The sequence below is a fragment of the Chrysochloris asiatica genome, unplaced genomic scaffold (genome assembly GCF_000296735.1).
Source record: "Chrysochloris asiatica unplaced genomic scaffold, ChrAsi1.0 scaffold00012, whole genome shotgun sequence".
Taxonomy (NCBI): Eukaryota; Metazoa; Chordata; class Mammalia; order Afrosoricida; family Chrysochloridae; genus Chrysochloris; species Chrysochloris asiatica.
The window spans coordinates 12,839,295-12,854,691 of record NW_006408530.1 but is presented as its reverse complement, the minus strand read 5'-3'; the positions used below and the strand labels follow the sequence as shown (position 1 = coordinate 12,854,691).

Below are 15,397 nucleotides of genomic sequence, written 5' to 3'. Positions count from 1 at the left end.
TATATATATATTATTGTTAAGTGCCGTCGAGTCGATCCTGACCCACAACGACCCTGTATAGGGTTTCCAAGGAGAAGCTGGTGAGCTTGAACCACCACCAACCTTGCAGTTCAAACGACTTTGCAGTCTGATGCATTAGCCCACAGTGCCACACCAGGACTCTGCATATGTGTGTGTGTATTCTTTTTAATTTTATATGACTGTATGATGCTTTAATGGGGATGGGGAGAGTTGTTCTTGCCAGGAGGAGCTGCTCCTTTACAGCCCTAGTCACAAACAAACCATTTGCTGTTAAGAGTGGGAAGTCTATTAAAACAATCTTCACTGCCAGAAGGACTCATTCTGCTTAACACTATACCACTAAAGTCATGCTTTGGAATGAGAAATCAGTACAATACTTTTTTCTTTTTTGTTACCTAAGAGAATAAGAATTTTGTGCCCAAATAGTGTGTCCTCCTTTAAGTCTTTCTCTTCTTCTTTTTCAAAAAACCCTTTCTAAATATAAAAAACTCTAGAAACCCCCAGGTGGCACAAACAATTAAGTTCTATATGTTGTTGTTAGGTGTCATAAAGTTGATTATCTTTACAGTTAGTACCGTTGTACTTCCAGGGCTCCTTGTTAAGCACCATACTACTAGCCAAAAGTTTGGCAGTTCAAACCCATCCAAAGGCACCTCAGAAGGTAGGCCTCATCATCTAATTCCCAAAATTCACAGCCTTTGGGGCAGTTATACTCTGCACAGGAGGAGCCGCCATTGGTCGGAATCTACAGCAAACAAGAGCCAACATATAAATAATGGTTCAGTGCCTTCTTCATAACATACTTTTATTCCTTTTCATTTTCGTTTGTATGCTGAATTTTCTCTACTTTTACTGATTTTTCAATTAATCTTGGAAAGTTTTGTCATTTTTCAAAAGAATTTTGAAGTTGTCTGATCCAGATGGATACATTGTTTTAGCATAAATCTGTCTCATGCAAAGTGTAGTCGAAGGCTTATTCTCAAGATAAGGTCTATGTACAAAGAAGGGGAGTTTCTTTGTACATAGGCCTTACCTTGTATTTATAGCCTACAATTTCACACCTAGCTTTCAGACTAATATTTTAACAACTAATCAAGGTAATTTCTCTCTCTGCCATTAAATGGTTTGTACTAGCAAACAATATAATTCAGCACCCTATGAGTCTAACATTTGGCCTGGATCCACAACCCATAGTCAGGGAAGCAGCAGTAAAGAAATCAAATGATAATATTGCACTAAGCAAATCTCTAATGACTTTAAGAAGCTCCAGACCCAGATAGTAAGAACATGAGAAAAGAAGAGACTGAACAAACCCAGGGATGAATAGCATGATCATTAAAGGACATGCTCAGGAGATTTCTGCATATTGTCATATATCCAAAATAAAGTCAAGAAAGCTGATCAAAGAACTTCTGAGGGAGCAATCCTAATAACACTTGACAAACTCAATCCTCAGACAGCCACAAGGACTGAAGTTTTAACTGGAAGCTGATCCAGGTAGTAAGGCTTCCTACATCTTCTAGGATATCATTTTCCAAGAAAGGTTTATCTGCCCTGGAATTGGAACTGGAAGTAGAGTGAACCAGGAAGAAATGACAATGATCATGGGCTTGGACTTAAAAGAGAAGAGAGCAATAATGTAAGGATTGAGATGGTTCCCTGCTTTCAGCCTGTCCTGAGTTAATGAAACAATGCACAGCTAAACCTCACTTCCTCTCTCTATAGTATATTCCTGAAATTCCCCAAGAGGATAGAAATATTAGTTGCAGGACTGAACGAATTGTTTTATATTAGATTGATAGTATGAGAAAAGTGTGCTCTAGAAAGGAGCTCTGGTAGCATTGTGGTTACAAGTTGGGCTGCTAAGCTCAGGGTCAACTAGTTCGAAACTACCAGCAGGTCCGTATGAGAAAGATGAAGCTTTCTGCTCCCATAAAGATTTACAGCCTCAGAAACCCTATACAGGGTTGCTATGAGTTGGAACCAACTCCACGGCACACCACCGCCAGATAGGAAAAAAGAGGGTTGGGCTGTATAAAACTATTTGGAAGAAAATTTTTTCTCCACTTTAGACTCTAATTTGTCAAGAATGTAAATTTATGTTCAAGATGAGGGACAGCACACATATACATCAATGCTCATGGCAGCACTATCCACAAGAGCCAAAGGGTGGTAACAACTGAGTATCCATCAACATATGAATACATAAGCAAAATGTAGTATATACAAACAATGGAATATTACTCAGGTATAAAGAAAACTAAGTCTTGCTACATGCTATCAATGGCTGAACATTGAAAACATTATGTTGAGTGAAATAATCACAAAGGAACAAATATTCCATTATCTCCTTTATATGAAACATCTAGAACAGGCATAGAGAACAAAGTTGTATTTGTGGTTACCAGAGGGGGCCAAGGAGAAGTCATTATTTAGCAAGCAGTGAGTTTCTACTTATTTGGCGATCATTATTGGTGATGGCTGGGCACTACAATTAATGTAATTGATATCACTAAATTATACACATAAAAATGTTGAATTGGTAAATATTGTGTAAATATATTTTTACAATGAAAAAAAAATGAGGGTCATAAAAACCTGGCTACACAGATGCTTTAAAATAAGGGTCATAAAAACCTGGCTAAAGATGCTTTCTGTTTGGAATTTGAGAGTGGTGCTTCATCAACCATTTAGAAGTTAATTGCAAAGGCATAAATAAATTTCATATTTATCTTTATAAATAGCACTTTCTCACTTGTATGCTATTCTTCATTTGCCTGGAAAGCAAATCAAGATATTCTAGTAGCTATCCACAAACACATAGCAGTTTTGCAGTTCCTACCTAATTCTTTATCATTTATGATTTCAGTATTGATGTTGAGAATATATTTATTCAAATAGTTCAAGATGCAGAGTTAGCTGGCATGCCTATTACCTAAGAAAACACAACTGAATTCAAATTCATCTTCACAAAGTGGATGACTTTCAATAGGGACAAAAGCAGATTAAATAATTTCGACAGAAGAAATGTTGTTATTGTTGTTGTTAAGTGCTGTTGAGTCGGTTCCAACTCATAGCAACCCTGTATAGTGTTTCTGAGGAGCAGCTGGTGGATATGAACTTTCAACCTTGTGACACACAGTCCAGTGCTCATCCCATAGCACCACACCAAGAGTCCAAGAGAAGAAATGGATACTATAAATTTGCATAAGCATAGCAAAATATATTATTTAGTGGTCACAATGCATTCTCATCAAAAACAATTAAATGTTTACATTGACTACTGACCAGGTCTTAATTGAAGGAATGTTTTCCAAGGTAAAGTCCCATGATTTAGGGAAGATGACAAGATGGAGGGTTTTTTGATGAGGAGAAATTCAGAAAAGTTCAACCAGTATCTGAAAGTTTACTAATAGACAGGAGGAAAGCCTAAATTAAAGAGGGTAATATGCATTAAGGAAAAGACAATCATTGAAATGAAAAGAAATATACAATTTGTTGAATATAAAACCGGTGATCTGTTCTATAAACTTTGACTCACTTCACAACAAAAAGTTCAAAAAACAAAAACAAAAAAAAGACCACTAAGATAGATTCTAATATTCCTCAAATATTTAAAAAGGAATCATAGATATTTGGGATCAATTCATTTCAGTAGGAAGCAGGGAAAGAGCAAATTGCAACAATTGAAACTAAACGTAAAATTATTTTCTAATCATAAAAACTCTATGACATTGTAAAGAGTAAGGACTATGAATTTTCATCAAAAAATATATTTAAGAGGGATGACGCTGTGGATTGAATTTGTCTCCCCAAAATATGTGACAAATCCTAACCTCTACACCTGTGGAAGAGGTCCAAGCTGCACTGGATCATTAGCAAAAAAACAAGGCTCCAGGAATTGACAGATACAAATTGAAATGTTTCAACAAACTGATGCAACAATGGAGATGCTCACTACTCTATACCAAGAAATATGGAAGACAACTACCTAGCTAACCAATTGGAAGAGATCCATATTTGTGCCCATTCCAAAGAAAGGTGAGCCAGCAGAATAGAGAACTCATCAAACAATATCATTAATATCACACACAAGCAATTTTTTGCTGAAGATATTTCAAAACTGGTTATAAGCCGTGCATTAGCAGAGAGTTGCCATAACATAAATTCAATCTGGATTCAGAAGAGGATGTGGAACTAGCCATATCATTGCTGATATCAGATGGATCTTGACTGAAAACAGCATATAAGAAAGATGTTTACTTGTGCTTTGCATTGCATGTTTACTATGCAAAGGCATTCAACTGTATGGATCATAACAAACTATGCAAAACATTATGAAGAATGGGTATTCTAGAATACTTGACTGTGCTAATGAGGAACCTATACATAGACCAAGAGGCCATTGTTCCAAAAGATCAAGGGACACTGAGTGGTTTAAAATAATCAAAGGTATGCTCCAGGGTTGTATTGTTTCCCCATACTTAGTCAGTTTGAATGCTGAGCAAAAATCAGAGAAGCTGGATGGACTACAGGAAGAAGAACATGGCATCAGGATTGGAGAAAGACTCATTAACAACCTGTGACATAAAGATGATACAACTTTGCTTGCTGGAAGTGAAGAGGACTTGAAATACTCATGAAGATCAAAGACTACAGCCTTAGGTATAGCTCAATATAAAGAAAAGGAAAATCCTCACAATTGGACCAATAAACATCACAATAAGCAGAGAAAAGACTGAAGTTGTCAAAGATTTAATTTTGCTTGGATTATAATCAACACTCAGAAGCAGCAGTCAAGAAATTAAACAATGTACTTCATTAGGCAAAAAGATCAGTTTGAGTTGAAGGAGTACAGCACATCTGACCTAAGCCGCGGTATTTTCCAATTGCCTCATATGCATGTGAAAGTTGGACAATGAATAAGGAAGTCCCTAGAAGAATCCATGCATTTGAATTATGTGTTAGTGAAGAATATTGAAAGTACCATGGACTGCCAGAAGAACAAGGAAATCTGTCTTGGAAGAAGTACAGCCAGAATGCTCCTTAGAAGGGAGGTTAGCTCCTACTCTGGACATGTCATCAGGAGGAACCAATCCCTATTGAAGGACACCATGCATGGTAAAGTCAAGGGTCAGTGAAAAAGAGGAAGATCGCCAACCAGATGGATTGATACACTGGCTGCACAATGTGTTCAAACATAACAGTTGTGAGGATGGCAAAGGACCAGGCAGTGTTTCCTTCTGTTATGCATAGGGTCACTATGAGTAGGAGCAGACTGCAGGGTACCTAACAACAACAGCATTAGCAATAGCAATAACAATAATATACCTGCTGTTATAATCCTATTGGGCAATGGGTGTTCCTTGTTATGTTAATGATGCTATACTATTGTAGGGTGTGTTTTAAAGCAGTCTCTTTTGAAATACAAAAGACCAGGCAAGCAAACAAGCATAATGGAGGGTAAGATACACACCACAGGATCACCAAAGGACCTAGGAGTAGAAGCTGAAATGAGGTAAGAACTTTATCCAGAGCAGACAGAGTGCATTCCCTGAGAGTCAGGACCAGGAATTCAGACTCTTAGCCCCCTAAACTGTGAGAAGATAAATCTCTGATCATGAAAGCCACCCACGTGTGGTATTTCTGTTATATCAGCACCATTAACTAAAGCAAATGGCAGATATTCTTCTATCAGAGAGAGATTCAAAATAATAAGTTCAAAATTATTTCTCTATATAGATCCTGAGATAACCTATAGAATACAAGATTAACATCATCCTTTAGGAAAAAATTAACAGCATTCTAAAATATCAGACATCTAGCTCATGTTTAATAAGTTGGTGACTGGCAATATTCTAAAGGAGCTAATAGAACAGTGTTTGCTAAGTACTGTTGAGTTAGTTCTGACTCATAGTGACCCTGTATAGGATTTCTGGGGAGCAGCTGGTGGGGTTGAGCCAACCTGTGGTTAAGAGTCCAGCACTCATCCTATAATGCCACACCAGAATCCCAATATAATTATTGCTGTTGTTGTTGTTGTTGTTAAGTGCCGTCAAGTCAGTTCTGACCCATAGTAACCCTCTAGAGGGTTTCCCAGGAGCGACTGGTGAGCTTGAACCACCAACCTTGCAGTTCAAACTGACTTTGCAGTCTAGTGCATTAACCCATAGCACCACACCAGGACTCCACACTAGAACTCCCTAAAGAGGTAAGAGCTGTGATACAAATAGATATAGGCACACCCTTTTTCATCACAGCACTAGTAAAAATAGCAAAAAGATGGAGGCAGGCTTTATGTCCCTCAATGGAACACTGCATAAACAAACTATGGTACATGTTGTTGTTGTTGTTGTCAAGTGCCATCGAGTCGATTCCGACCCATAGCGACCCTGTACAGGGTTTCCAAGGAGTAGCTGGTGAGCTTGAACCTCCGAGACCTTGCAGTTCAAACTTAGTCAAGCCACAATACCTTGTCCACCAGCGCACTGTGGAGGCCTTTGACACCGAGGTCTTGCTGGAAAATGGTAACATCAACTGTAAGGTCCTAGGGGACTTAACCTTTAACCAGCCTGACCTGGGCAGCTGCTTAACACCATAACTCAACCTGAGATCTGCAAGGAAATGATAAAGATCTTCAAGTACTTTCTCTATGTTATTTTGTATATTCCCCTGCATTTGAGACCAAGAAGCCACTCAAGTACATGAAACACACAGTGGTGGTATAGTGTGACCAAGACATGGAAACAAGCTGAACCATGAGGGCACAAAGGTCCACATTCCTGCCCAGCTGCCCCTGAAGGATAAAATCTGAATGGCCCATAGTGTTTTGGACTACTCGGACAATTGGAGCATCACTAAACACCAAGTCACCCTTCTGTAAATGAAGCTGGAGCATTCTCTAGAGTACCTGATGCTGAGGTTCGGCATCCTTGCAGGCCTGGCTGACTTTGCCAGCATCCTCTACCTGCTCATCCACTAGCTCCTGCTTTTCCCTAGCGAGGCAGGCATTCCAAGGCAGGAAGCACCAGGTAATGGATCCTGTTTTACCCCCAGTTCCTTCACACACACACACACACACACAAATCTAGGCTGGGTTCTGCACTGTGTGGGGCCTTCTCTGGATGACATACTGTCAGAAGCAGAGAAATAGTTGGTCACTATTCCCTTCTACCTTCCCAAGGCTTGTCCCCTCTGGCATTACCTAGAGAGAACAGTATCCATGATGGTGTATAACAGCAACACTCAGAGATGGTCTGTTCTAAGTGCTTTGTGAGCAGGGTGGGAGAACACTTTCTGGTGGCCCTCACAAGTGTGTAGAGCTAGGAGGTCAAGAGTTCTCTGGGCTTGAACCTGCTCTCAGCATGGCCCTCAAGGCCAAAACCTCCTTAGTGGACAAGGGGGAACGCTTTTGGGTTTGCTACCTCCAAACAGAGTGCAGAGAGGATTCTCTCATGAGTAATGCTGTAGCCCGGCTCTGGACCAGCTCACCATCCTACCATTGCCTCTCCAGCACATCCCTTACTTGGTGCACCCCCTCTCAGCCTTCAGCCACACCAAACTCTCCTGGGTTCTGTACACCAGGCTGTTTCTCACCTCTATGCCTTCACCCATGCTGTTCCTCTATCTGCCATAACTTTACTTTTCTCCCCCCTCCACCCCTCAACCCAACTGAGTAACTCCTGGGTTAGGTGATCTAGGATACCACACCCCCATGTTTTACTTAAATCCAGAGTACAATTATCAGTTAAAAAAAAAAAGGTATTTGCAATGAAGACGTCATTGTTGTTGTTGCTAGGTGCCATTAAGTAGGAACTGACTCATAGCGACTTTATGCACAACAGAATGAAACACTGCCCAGTCCTGTGCTAACCTCACAATCATTGCTACACTTGATCGTATTGCTGCTGTCACTGTGCCAATGCATTTCATTGGGTGTTTTCTTCATTTTCATGAACCTCCACTTTACCAAGCATTATGTTCTTCTCCAGGGACTGGTCCCTCCTGACAATATGTCCAAAGTATGAGAGATGAGAGATGAAGTCTGGCCATCCTGTCTTCTAAGGAGAATTCTGGCTGTACTTCTTCCAACACCAATTTATTTGTTCTTTTGGCAGTCCATGGTACTTTCGATATCATAATTCAAATGCATTAATTCTTCTACGGTCTTGTTTACTCATTGTTGAACTTTCACATGGTATGGGATTATTAAAAATACCATGGTTTGGGTAAGACGCACCTTAGTTCTCAAACTGATATCTTTGTTCTTGAATGCTTTAAAGAAATCTTGTGCAGCAGATTTGTATAATACAATATGTCCTTTGATTTCTTGGCTGCTACTTCCATGAGAATTTATGGTTGATTGAGTAAAATGAAGTCTTTGAAAACTTCAATCTCTTCTCCTTTTATCTTGGTATTGCTTATTGGTCCAGTAGTGAGGATTTCCGTTTTCTTTGCATTGAGTTGCAACCCGTACCGAAGGCTGTGGTCTTTGAGCTTCATCAGTAAGTATTTTAAATCCTTTTGGCTTTCAGCAAGCAAGGTTGTACCATCAGCACATCATAGGTTGTTAATGAGTTTTCCTCCAATCCTGATGCCACATTCTTCTTCATATAATCCAGCTTCCTGAATTATTTGCTCAGCATCCAGATTGATTAAGTATGGTGTCAAAAATACAACCCCATGGCCAGCAGTGTGGCAAGACCTGGGGACTCTTGAGCCCAGAGTCAGTGACAAAGCCACAGAGGACTAGAGTGGAGAGTGAAACATCCAACTGATAAGAAGAGAGGGCATATGCATAAGAACACCCACAGTTGCAGATAATACCTACTTGACCTGGCTTCAAGGGAACAAATCTTTACAGCGAGGATCATTCCCACCCCCTCCATACACAAAGTAGACAGAGATGGGCAACTTGGACATTGGTTACCCAAAATGGGGAGGGGGGGGAGCGCTACAAAGGCAAGAAGTGACTGGCTTACAAGCTTTCAAGAGGGAACCTAGAGCCAGAGGGTACGGAGGAAGATAGAATCTCCACTGAGTAGTATCCAATCTGTCTGGGCAGGGCTGTTGAAAGAAGATGGGGATAGGTCTCTTGTGGTACAATATTCACAATAGTGAATAATTGTTATCAGGACTGATTGTGAGGGTTGGAAATGTAAAGGTAGATGTTTTGCAGCAAAAGGAAGGGAGTGATTGACTTTGCAGTCCAGGAGCAGAGGTCCCTGGGACTATCAAGGGAGAAGAGCAGAGTGCGGGACCCTACCCAGAGAAACAGTGACACCAGAGATGAAGGCAGAGACGATTAAATGGAGAGATGGAGCAGCTGGGGACTCTAGACCCAGAGAGGGATAGGGGCTGTGTGCTAACGACTGGGGGGCAGGCTTGCGGGGTATACCTTTTGGTTGTTTGATGATGCATGGAGGGGATTGTAACCATGGCAATGAAACCATATATGATAGGATGAATGTAAAGCTAATGTTCTCCCATGAAAACTACCATATAATTCACAATAAATCATTAAAAAAAAATACAACCATAGCGCACACCTTTCCTCATATTAAACCATTCAATGTTCCCTTATTTTGTTTGAACAACTGCCTCTGGGTCTATGTACAATTTCCTCGTGAGCACAATTAAGTGTTTTGGAATACTAATTCACCTCAATGTTATATATCATTTTCCATGATCCACACAATCAGAAGCCTTTGTGTAGTTAATAAAATATAGGTAAATATCTTTTGGTATTCTCTGCTTTCAGCCAAGATCCATCTGAGGTCAGCAATGATATCTTCATTCTACATCCTCCTTCTGAATTCATCCTGAACCTCTGACAGCTCACTGTCAATGTGCTGCTGCAGCTGTTTTTAATTATCTTTAGCAAAATTTATGCAAGTAAAATTTTGCTAAAGATGATACAAAAACGGTTGCAACCATACATTGACAGAGAACTTCCAAAGATGCAGCCTTCAATATGGGTTGCACCTTAAAGTCCAGAAAACAAAAATACTCACCAATGGACCAATAAACAACATCCATATAAATGGAGAAAAGATTGAAGTTGTCAAAGACTTCATTTTGCTTTATCAACCATTAACACTCATTGAAGCAGCAGTTAAGAAATCAAATGACAGATTTGCATTAGGCAAATCTGCTGCACAAGACCTCTTGAAGGTGTTGAAGAGCAAAGATGTCAGTTTGAGGACTAAGGAGCCTGATCCAAGCCACAGTATTTTCAACAACCGCATACACATGAAATTTGGATAGTGAATAAGGAAGATAGTAGAAGAATTGGTGCATTTGAGTTATGATTGGAGTTGAATATTAAAAGTTTGATGAGGAGTTGGAGGAGAATATTAAAAGTACTGTGGACTGCCAAAAGAATACACAGAAGTACAGCCAAAATGATCCTTGGAAGCCAGGATGGCCAGAATTTGTCTCTCATACACAAATACGGATCTCTTAAAATCAGTTGGCCAGACACCTGTCTTCCAAATTTGCAAGATATCACTGGTCTTGCAAAATTTTGTCATGCATTATCCTGCTTCATTTCCATATTTCCAAATACTGTACTTAGTTTCCAACTTTCATATTCCAATCATTTCACATCCAATCACAAGCAGTAATCATCACTGTATCTCGATTGCATGTTTGATCAATTTCAGACTATTCATAGCTACCATATGTGAAATAGAATTAAACACTCTCTAGTCCTATGCTATCCTCACAACTGCTATTATGTTTGAGTCCATTGTTGCTGCCACTGTGTCAATCCATCACACTGAGAGCCTCCCTCTCTTTCACTGACCCTCCACTTTACAAAGATTGATGTCCTTTTCTAGGGACTTGTATTTCCTGACAATGCATCCAAAGTATGAGGGATGAAGTCTGATCATTGTGCCTTTCAAGGAGCAATCCTGCTATTTTACTTTCCAAACAGATTTCTTCATTCCATTATTCTTCTGCAACACCGTAATTCAAGTACATTGATACGTCTATGGTCTTTGTTAGTCACTGTGCAATTTTTGCATGAATATGAGGCAATTGAAAATACTAAGCAAGGTCAGGTGCACTTTAGTCCTCAAAGTGACATTTTTGCTCTTGAACACTTTAAAGAGGTCTTTTGCAGAAGGTTTGCCTAATCTAATACATAGTTTGATTTCTTAACTGCTGCTTCTATAAATGTTGATTGTGGAGCCAAGGAAAAGCTAATGCTGAGTATATTGAATTTTATAATTTTATGATGAGCAGATCCACTGTGACTTAAAAATTGTTTCATCTCTCTTACACTCCTGTTATTACTCTTCTTTGTAGGTGTATGGATATTATCCTATCACTAGTAGCATTATACTAGGGAAGATCTAGTAATGCTCATTTTGACCATGAATACAATGATGTTTCTCTTCAATTTGTCATTCTCAGCATAGTAGACCACAGTTGAACACATTAGTCATAGTTCATTTTAAGTCCATATCTGATAACTCAAATATGTGTATCACCTATATGTTTTCTCTTAATCTGCTGATCGTTTGGACTTGCTGTCTGCATGTATGGCAATTTTTTATTGAATGCTAGACATCATGTATGAAAAAATGTGAATGCTTTACTTGAAGTTAACTTTTTTCCCCCGAGAGGATTTCGTTTCTTCCATCAGTCATATAATGGATGAACTGATCACCTCACTCTAATCAATGCTACATTTCAGACTTTGTAGTTACTCCTAACTTTCAAAGCATATCCTTTATTTTTTAAGGAATAGCTTTCTTGTATTCTCACCTGAAATCCTGAAGTATTTACTTGTTGTTGTTGTTAAGTGCCACGGACTTAGTTCTGTCTCATAGCAACCCTACATAGGGTTTCCAAGGAGCAGCTGGTGGGTTTAGAAGGATAAGTAGTCAAGTGCTTATCCTACAGAGCCACAATAGGACTCCCTAAATTCCTATCTTTATCTCCCCAGGTCTTCAATACTGCTAAAATCTCTATTGTTAAGTGCCATCAAGTCAGTTCTGACTCATAGCAACCCTGAACAGGATTTCCAAGGAGCAGCTGGTGAGGTTTGAACTACTGAACTTGCTGTTAGCAGTACAGTCATTATCCTACAGCATCATATTAGGACTCTGTCCAAATCTTTATTAGTTCTTTAAACTCCAAGCTGTTCCTTTACATTTAGTTTCCTCACTTTTTACGGCTTACCATTTAGGCATCAGCCCAGGTCTTATAAGGACCTCTGGTAGCATAGCAGTTATGAGTCAGGCTGCTAACCTCAAGGTCAGCAGTTTGAAACTACCAGCCATTCCATGAAAAAAAAAAAATGAGGCTTTCTGCTTCCAAACAATTTACAGCCTCCAAAATACTATATAGGGTCACTATAAGTCAGAACCGTCTCCACGGCACACAAGCAACCAACCAATCAGGGCCTGTAGGGAAATTTCATAGAATTTTGAGCTCACACTTGTATGGTTTCCTCAATTCCGGAATCTTAGTCCACTAAGTCCTAATCACCTTGGTTGTCCCAAATTCCAACAATGGTCTGCTAACCCAGTAAGACTACAACTGCAATTAAATCAGACTGTCATTTTCTTCTTAGGTACTATGAGTCTGCAAATACCCCAAATGGAAGACTAAAGTGAATAAGGGACTCATTTCAGTGTGGCTTCTCTCCTCTCCGGGATCTTGGTCCTCTTTGTCCTGGCTTCCTCATTTTATTCCCAGCGGCTTCAAATACTTGTTATCATTGTTTTTAAATAGTTCTCAGCAGGAGAGTTAATGTAATACAAACTATTCTATAATAGCCAGAAGTAGAACTATTTACTTTTAATTTGCAGTTTATCTTAATCTTTACTTTCAACATAGTCTTCCCATTCTCTATTTTCTTAAGCACATTTGAAAACCAGACCTACTGCCATCGAGTTGATTCTGACTCATAGCAACCCTAGGATAGAGTGGAACTGCTCCTTAAGGTTTCCAAGACTGTCAGTCTTTATGGAAGCAGATTGTCTCATCTTTCTCCTACGGAGCAGTTGATGGATTTGAACTAATGACCACAGTCATAGTCAATTTTAAATTCCTGTCTAGTAACTCCAATATCTAGATCACCAGCTAGAACTTCACAGTTAGAATTGAATTTGTACACTTAGAAAAATTATGTACCTGGTGAGCTTAAAATGAGAGAGATAATTTAGGAAAGCTTTTACTCAAATATTAAATCAAGTAACATTTGTGAGATAGTTGTTTTTCTATGATTAGCTCAAATAACAAAAAGAAAACGAACTCCTAAATTACCTAGGTATTCGTCCAATACTCCCAATTCACTAGCTTATGTATTCTAGGTTTAATGTCAGTACTGCAAAACAAAATCAAATATTCTTTTGGTTTTGCAAGTACAAATGTTAACCCTCCTTTGTAACATGCATTTTATATTACTTCTTAAATTCATAACATGTATTTTCCTTCTGGTAGCGTAGTAGTTACGAATCCGGCTGCAAACATCAAGGTCAGCAGTTCGAAACTACCAGCTGTTCCATGGGAGAAAGATGAGGCTTTCTGCTCCCATAAAGATTTACAGCCTCGGAAACCCTATGCAGGGTCACTATGAGTCATAATCGACTCCACAGCACATAACCACCAACAACAACAAAAAGAGAGTTTGACAGCATTTTAAGTACTTTTTTTTTTTTCCTTAGTGAAGGAAGTAGGTCTATTTACTGTTACATAGGTCTTCTGGATGGGACATGCTCCATTTAGAGCTCTGTTTCCTGCTTAGAGGGACTATTAATATGCTTACTACTTGAGAAACGGTATGGCTCATTGGACTAAGTTTTGAATCAGTAGTTTGGAGTTATAATTCCACTTCTGCTACTGATTCAATGTGTGCCCTGGGCAAGCCACTTAACCTTTGTATTTGTTCACCTGAAAAATAAAGATAAAATTATTCACTTATTTGAAAGAGTAACTAGCAATAACTGATTTCAAACGTAAAGTAAAGGATACCATATATTTTGACCAGTTAAAATTGCTACAAACAATACTACAATTCAGTTTCTCCTAAAGGCTCAGTACTGCTTTGATTAAAATTCTTCTGATCTAAGTTAAAATGAAGCACAATAAAGTGCAGTTAAGTGTTTTGCTTAATTTGCATGCTTAAACAGGTGGGAAAATCCAGTGCAGTTAAGCCTGAGAAAACAATTTTTTAAAAAAATAGAGAGGAAAATAATCTCCTTTTTTCCCAGAGGTTTTTAAAAATTCTGTAAGTATTATATATTATACACAAATATTATTCTCTTTCATCAAAGTGCAAAATTCACATTCACATATAATTGTTGCTGATATTGTAAAGTGCCATTGAGTCGGATCTGACTCATACTGATCCTATGTAGATTTTCCAAGAAGCTATTGGTCAGTTTTAACCACCGACCTTGTAGTTAGCAGTCCATGGCTTATTCAACAGCACCACACCAAAAATCTCACATACAATAACATCTACCAAATAAACTCACACCTATTCTTTGCATTTTCTTATTTCTAATTCCTTTTTTTAAAAAAGATTAAAAATAATGTTGTTGTTGTTAAGTGTTGTAGAGTTGATTCCAACTCACAGCAACCCTATACAGGGTTTCTGAGGAATAGCTGGTGGATTTGAGTCTCCAGCCTTGTGGCTTACAGTCCAATGCTTATCCTACAGTGCCATGCCAGGAGTCCTTTAATATAATAATAGCAATTCCTGAAATGTTACGGTCATTTAATCTTGTCATAGGTTTTAAAATGTTCTCTTCAGACTATGAACGACAACAATGTTTAGATGATTCCTTTTCCTGGTTTGCTGTCTTACTTTGCATAATATATATGACTCTTTTTTTTTTTTTAACTTTTTATTGTGAATTGACTGAAAATGTACAGAGCAGATCAGCAGTTTTACCTTCAACAAACCATATACTTTGCTTTACTCTATGGTTGCAATCCCCTCCATGTACAGTTAGCAGCATTTACCGCTATTCACTTTAACTATTACACTCCTCCCTGTGTCCCCTGCTACCTTCTTCTTTCCTTTGAGGACCATCCTCTTGTTGTATATTGCCTGCCCTGTTGCCCATGTTAACATAATGTCTATTCTCTAGCGCATGAATAGTTTTCCCACAACCCTTTCTTCCTCCAATCCCCTGAACCACCATAGATGGTTTCTTTTTTCAAGAAACGCTTTTTATTTATTTTTAAATTTTTACATCTTTGGTCTCATACAATGTTTGTCCTTTTGTGATTGACTAATTTCACTAGCATAATGTCCTCCAGGTTCAACCATGCACATTTATTTGTATGCTCAGACTAGAAACACCTTTTAGGAAGCTAATACCATATATATATATATATATATATATATTTG

The 15,397-nt window shown here is 38.7% G+C and overlaps 1 pseudogene; it reads left to right on the top strand.

Annotated features, from left to right (window-relative positions):
• Positions 1-5,477: 5,477 nt before the first annotated feature.
• Positions 5,478-15,397, top strand: part of LOC102813743 — a 30,118-nt pseudogene continuing 20,198 nt past the window's right edge.